The sequence below is a fragment of the Macaca thibetana genome, chromosome 3, assembly GCF_024542745.1.
Source record: "Macaca thibetana thibetana isolate TM-01 chromosome 3, ASM2454274v1, whole genome shotgun sequence".
Classification (NCBI taxonomy): domain Eukaryota; kingdom Metazoa; phylum Chordata; class Mammalia; order Primates; family Cercopithecidae; genus Macaca; species Macaca thibetana.
This window is the reverse complement of record NC_065580.1, coordinates 142,462,220-142,468,345: the sequence shown is the minus strand read 5'-3', so window position 1 is coordinate 142,468,345 and position 6,126 is coordinate 142,462,220. Positions and strand designations below refer to the sequence as shown.

At 44.8% G+C, this 6,126-nt stretch overlaps 1 non-coding gene across 1 annotated transcript; it reads right to left on the bottom strand.

The window, feature by feature from the left end:
* Positions 1 to 4,248: 4,248 nt before the first annotated feature.
* On the bottom strand, positions 4,249 to 4,355 carry LOC126951921 (U6 spliceosomal RNA). Its single transcript, XR_007724740.1, has one exon. It is a non-coding gene; the product is annotated as a U6 spliceosomal RNA (small nuclear RNA).
* Between the last annotated feature and the right edge of the window lie 1,771 nt (positions 4,356 to 6,126).

The window sequence follows — 6,126 nt, the reverse complement described above, 5'->3', positions numbered from 1 at the left end:
TGCACACCTGAAATCCCAGCTACTCAGGAGGCTGAGGCAGGAGAATCTCTTGAACCGGAGAGGCAGAGGTTGCAGTGAGCCGAGATCACGCCACTGCACTCCAGCCTGGGCGACAGAGCGAGACTCCATCTCAAAACAAACAAAAAGAGATGAGATGCTGCACAGAGATGGCCAGATCCATGAGAGGTGGTTATTAAGCGGTGGCAAGTGTGAGTTCTTTCTTTAGAGTGACTGAGAAGGCAAGATAACATGGAAAAAACACCAGAATTCTGGGGTCTTTCCGCAGTCAACCTTTCTCTCCACCAGGAAGCCTTCCTGGATGACAGCAGTGAGTTCTTTCGGAAAGGAAGTAATTCCGTTGTACCCTGTGCAAGCCTGGATTTATGACTCGGCTCCTCTGAGCTGGTTCACAAACTCCCTCAAGCCTCCAGTGATGGGCAAAGTGAGCCTTGGGCAGGAATCCCAGGGCTGCTGCTGTGCCCACAGCTCCAGCCAACATCCAGTGCCAGCCTGGGAGTGCCTGGAGAGCCTGCAGCCTGCGTCAGGGGTCCTGATGTTGCTGCCTCCACACTGCCCCATGCAGACATCATTTGGATGGGAAGGAACAGAACTCGGGCAGGGACATGTTTAGAATTCCTTCCTAGAGCTGATTCCATTGGACATGGGGCAGGGGAGTGAATTCCGCCCCTCTGACGTTTTTCTTTTGCTGACCTGAACCTCTTGGTGAGAATTCCTCTTGGGACATCCTCAGAGGCCCTGAGGTCCATCTACCCAGGAAAGACACAGCCCTGAAAATAGGAGGCAGGTGCTCCAGCGACTGGCAAGGACCCAGGAATGGGAGCTCCCAACAGCCTGAGAGAGGGATCAGAAGAGAGAGGTCAGATTGATTTTAAGGCAAGAAGTGATTGAAAAGCATCTTCTGTGATTTAAAAGCATTCCCTAGGCCAGGTACTGTGTCCCACGCCTATAATCTCAGCATTTTGGGAGGCTCCCGTGGGAGGGTCACTTGAGGACCTCCCTGGGCAAGAGTTCAAGACCACCCTGGGCAACATAGTGAGACCTTGTCTCTACAAAAAGTTATTTTATATTATTATTGTTATTTATTATTTATTAATTTTTTACATATCTTTTAATTTTTTGAGATAGAGTCTCATTCTGTCACCCAGGCTTGGCTCACTGCAACCTCCACCTCCCAAGTTCAAGCAATTCTCCTACCTCAGCCTCTTGAGTAGCTGAGATTACAGGCACGCACCACCATCCCCAGCTAATTTTTAAAATGTGTTGTTGTTTTTTGGTTTTTGGTGGGGTTTTTTTTTTTTTTTTTTTTTGTAGTTTTAGTAGAGAGAGGGTTTTGCCATGTTACCCAGACTGGTCTTGAACACCCGACCTCAAGTGATCTTCCTGCCTTGGCCTCCCAAAGTTCTGGGATTACAGGTGTGGGCCACCGCACCCAGCCCTACAAAAAATTTTAAAATTGGCCAGGCATGGTGGAGTGGACCTGTGGTCCCAGCTACTGGAGAGGCTGAGGTGGGAGGATTGCTTGAGCACAAGGATTGGAGGCTATTCAGTGAGCTGTGTTCGTGCCACTGCACTTCAGCCTGGGTGACAGAGAAAGACCCTGTCTCTAAAAAAATAAATAAGTAAAATAAAAGCAATTTCTGATAGTTTCCCATGCTTCCCACTGATTTAAAAAATCGTCCCTAACCCCAAATCCCAAACAGCCTTTTCTTTTTTGTTTCTTGTTTTGTTTTGGTTTGGTTTGGTTTTTGTTTGTTTGTTTGTTTGTTTGTTTTTTGAGACAGAGTCTTGCTCTGTTGCCCAGGCTGGAGTGCAGTGGTGCAATTTTGGCTGACTGCAACCTCCGTCTCCTGAGTTCAAGCAATTCTCCCTACCTCAACCTCCTGAGTAGCTGGGATTACAGGCGCATGCCATGATGCCTGGATAGTTTTTGTATTTTTTACTAGAGATAGGGTTTTGCCATGTTGCCCAGGCTGGTCTGGAACTCCTGACCTCAGGTGATCTGCCCACCTCGGCCTCCCAAAGTGCTGGGATTACAAGCGTGAGCCACCGTGCCTGGCCCCAAACAGCCTTTTCAATGCTGGTTGTGTCAAAGGCCTTTTCGGCTTTTGCTAACTCTACTTCCTACCAAATGCAAACTGCTCTTGATGTCGTCCCTGAAATTTTGACATGTTGTATCAATTGGAAGATTGGAATGTTGTATCAATTGGAAGATGGTTGTATCAATTGGAAGATTGTTGTATCAATTGGAAGATTGTTGTATCAATTGGAAGATTATTGTATCAATTGGAAGATTGTTGTATCAATTGAAAGATTGTTGTATCAGTTGGAATGTTGTATCAGTTGGAAGATGGTTGTATCAATTGGCTTGTTGTATCAATTGGAAGATTGCTGTATCAATTAGAAGATGGTTATATCAGTTGGAAGATGCTTATATCAATTGGCTTGTTGTATCAATTGGAAGATTGTTGTATCAATTGGAAGACTGGAATGTTGTATCAGTTGGAAGACTTGTATCAATTGGCTTGTTGTATCAGTTGGCTTGTTGTATCAATTGGAAGACTGTTGCATCAATTGGAAGACTGGAATATTGTATCAGTTGGAAGGCGGTTGTTTCAATTGACTTGTATCGATTGGAAGATTGTTGTATCAATTGGAAGACTGGAATGTTGTATCGATTGGAAGATTGGTACATGTTGTATCAGTTGGAAGATTTTCTCCGAAACTGTGAGCAAGTTGCTGATAATTTTCTGCAACAGAAACGCCACCAGGGCTTTTTCTTTCTCCTTTTCCATTTAAAAACTGGATTATAGTAGACATTTTCCCCCTGGGGGTCTATATGTAGGAGAGCAGTTATTTCAATTCCAGAGAGTTTTAGCTGATGCATTTACAGAGATGTGTCCTGTGCGTCGTGAAATGCAGTACAGTCACCAGCATTTGTTTGCTGTGCACCAAACTGGGCTCTTGCCCCTGCTGGTCCACACTTTTGAACATGGGAAACTTTTTTCCTGTCTGGTGGATCCTGATAACTGCAAAACCAGCATTTGTGATCAAGCTCCAGGACCTGAATTGTGCAGAACAGAGTAAAGGCAAACCCCTTCCAGCTCCCTCCCTCGTCAAATCACAAAATTTCTCCAGAGGAGCCCTGGAGTCATCTTGCCTTCCATCAAAACCCCTTTTTTCTTTCTCTTGAAAATTTGATGAGAACCAAGTGGCGGCTTTCATCAGCGATTCCTGAAGAAAGAGAGAGAGGCGATAGTCCTCACCCACTGCCACAACCCCCATGTCACGCCGACAGTGCCTTCAGGAAGAAACATTAGACTTTTCTCTGTATGCACCTCATTCCTCTGCAGATTCATAAACAGCAGGGCACACAAGAAATGAACAAGGTTCCTCGAAAACTTAAAAACAGATCCAGCAATTGCACTTCTGGCTCTGTACCCCAAAGAAGCAAAAGCAGGGCCCCAAGGAGATATTTGCATAACCAATTTTTTTTTTTTTTTTTTTTTTTTTTTTTTTTTTTTTTTTTAAGATGGAGTCTTACTCTGTCACCCAGGCTGGAGGACAGTGGCACAATCTCCACTCACTGCAACCTCCCGGATTCAAGCGATTCTCCTGCCTCAGTCTCCTGAGTATCTGGTACTACAGGCATGCATGCGCCACCATGCCCAGCTAATCCATAACCAATTTTATAGCAGCATTATTTACAATAGCCAAAGGGTAGAAGCAACCCAGGTGGCCATCAACAGATAAATGGATAAACACAGTGTGATACATTCGTGCCGTGAAATATTTTTTTTATCATACTTTAAGTTCTGGGATTTATGTGCAGAATGTATAAGTTTGTTACATAGGTATACACATGCCATGGTGGTTTGCTGCACCCATCAACCCGTCATCTACATTAGGTATTTCTCCTAATGCTATCCATGCCCTAGCCCCCGACCCCCTGACAGGCCCCAGTGTGTGATGTTCCCCTCCCTGTGTCCATGGGTTCTCATTGTTCAACTCCCACTTATGAGTGAGAACATGCAGTGTTTGGTTTTCTGTTCCTATGTTAGTTTGCTAAAAATGATGGTTTCCAGCTTCATCCATGTCCCTGCAAAGGACATGAACTCATCCTTTTTTATGGCTGCATAGTGTTCCATGGTGTATATGTGCCACATTTTCTTTATCCAGTCTATCATTGATGGGAATTTGGGTTGATTCCAAGTCTTCACTATTGCGAAAAACAATATGGAACACTTCACAAATTTGCGTGTCATCCTTGCGCAGGGGCCATGCTAATCTTCTCTGTATCTTTCCAATTTTGGTATATGTGCTACGGAATCAAGCACCATGCCATGGAATATTATTCAGCCATAAAAAAATGGAAATTCTATCACATGGCACACCATAATAAAACATGAGAACATTATGCTCAGTGAAATAAACCAGTCATAAAAAGACAAATATTGCATGATTCCACTTAAATGAGGCACCTAGAGCAAGCTAATTCATAGAGACAGAAAGTAGACTGGGGGTTACCAGAGGCTGGAGGAGGGAAATAGGGGAGTTAGTATTTAATGGATAGAGTTTCAGTTTTGCAAGATAAAAAGTGTTCTGGAAATCCCTTACACAACAATGTGAATGTACTTCTTTTTTTTTTTTTTTTTTGTAGATGGAGTCTTGTGCTGTCACCCAGGCTGGAGTGTGGTGGTGCCATCTTGGCTCACTGCAACCTCCACCTCCCCGGTTCAAGCAATTCTCTGCCTCAGCCTCCCGAGTAGCTGAGATTACAGGCACCTGCCACCATACCCAGCTAATTTTTTTATTTTTTATTTTTAGTAGAGATAGGGTTTCACCATGTTGGCCAGGCTGGTCTTGAACTCCTGACCTCAGGTGATCCACCCACCTTGGCCTCCTGAAGTGCTGGGGTTAACAGACGTGAGCCACTGCACCTGGCCAATGTGAATATACTTAACACTACTGAACTATTTTATTTTATTTTATTTTATTTTATTTTGAAATAGAGTCTCACCCTGTCACCCACACTGGAGTGCAGTGGTGCAATTTCAGCTCACCACAGCCTCTATTTCCAGGCCCAAGCAATCCTCCTGCTTCAGCCTCCTGAGTAGCTGGGATGCACCACCATGCCTGGCTAACTTTTTTTTTTCTTTTCTTTTTTTTTTTTTTTTAGACAGATCTCAGTCAGTCTCCCAGGCTGGAGTGCAGTGGTGCAATCTTAGCTCACTGCAACCTTCGCCTTCTGGGTTCCAGCAATTCTTGTGCCTCACCCTCCCCAGTAGCTGAGACTACGGGCAAGCACCAGCACACCTGGCTAATTTTTGTATTTTTAATAGAGATGGGATCTCACCGTGTTGCCCAGGCTGGTCTCAAACTCCTGGCCTCAAGCGATCCTCCCTCCTCGGCCTCCCAAAGTGCTGGGGTTACAGGCGTGAGTCTCCACACCTGGCCAAGTGTACATTCAAAATGGTTAAAATGGTAAATTTCATAATGTTTATTCTACCACAACAAAAATGAATAAGTAGGGCTTTTTCAAGTGCTAGGGTCACGGTGGGTCTGCAGGAAGGAGTTGGAGGTGGGCATGGTGGCAGATGGCTGGGATGGTCCCCAGAAGTGGCTGGGCCTCAGTCCAGAGCAAACGGGCTTCCCAAGTTCTCCTACTGGTTGGATCCCTGGCTCTTCATCCTTTTTTGGCGAGATGGTGTTTTTCTTTGCATGTCTTTTGCCATGACTAGTTTACGGATGCCCAAATTAAGAAGTCAGCTTCTAGAATGAATTCTGAAGATGACTGCAAACTTCTTCAATAAACAGCACAGCCAGGACTGGGCCACCGAAGAATTTCAAATCTCTAAGTGACCTGCCTTTCATTTTACACTTCTTGTTACTCATTTGGAGAACTCCATTATGTGGGTAAGAGCTCACTCGTTCCTAGCTAAGTTCTTCAAACTAGACTCTTTGGTTCACATTTAAAAATTTTCAGCTGGGCTTGGTGGTTCATGCCTGTAATCCCAGCATTTTGGGAGGTCAAGGCAGGCGGATCACTAGAGGTCAGGAGTTCAAGACCAGACTGGCCTACATGGTGAAGCCCTGTCGCTACTAAAA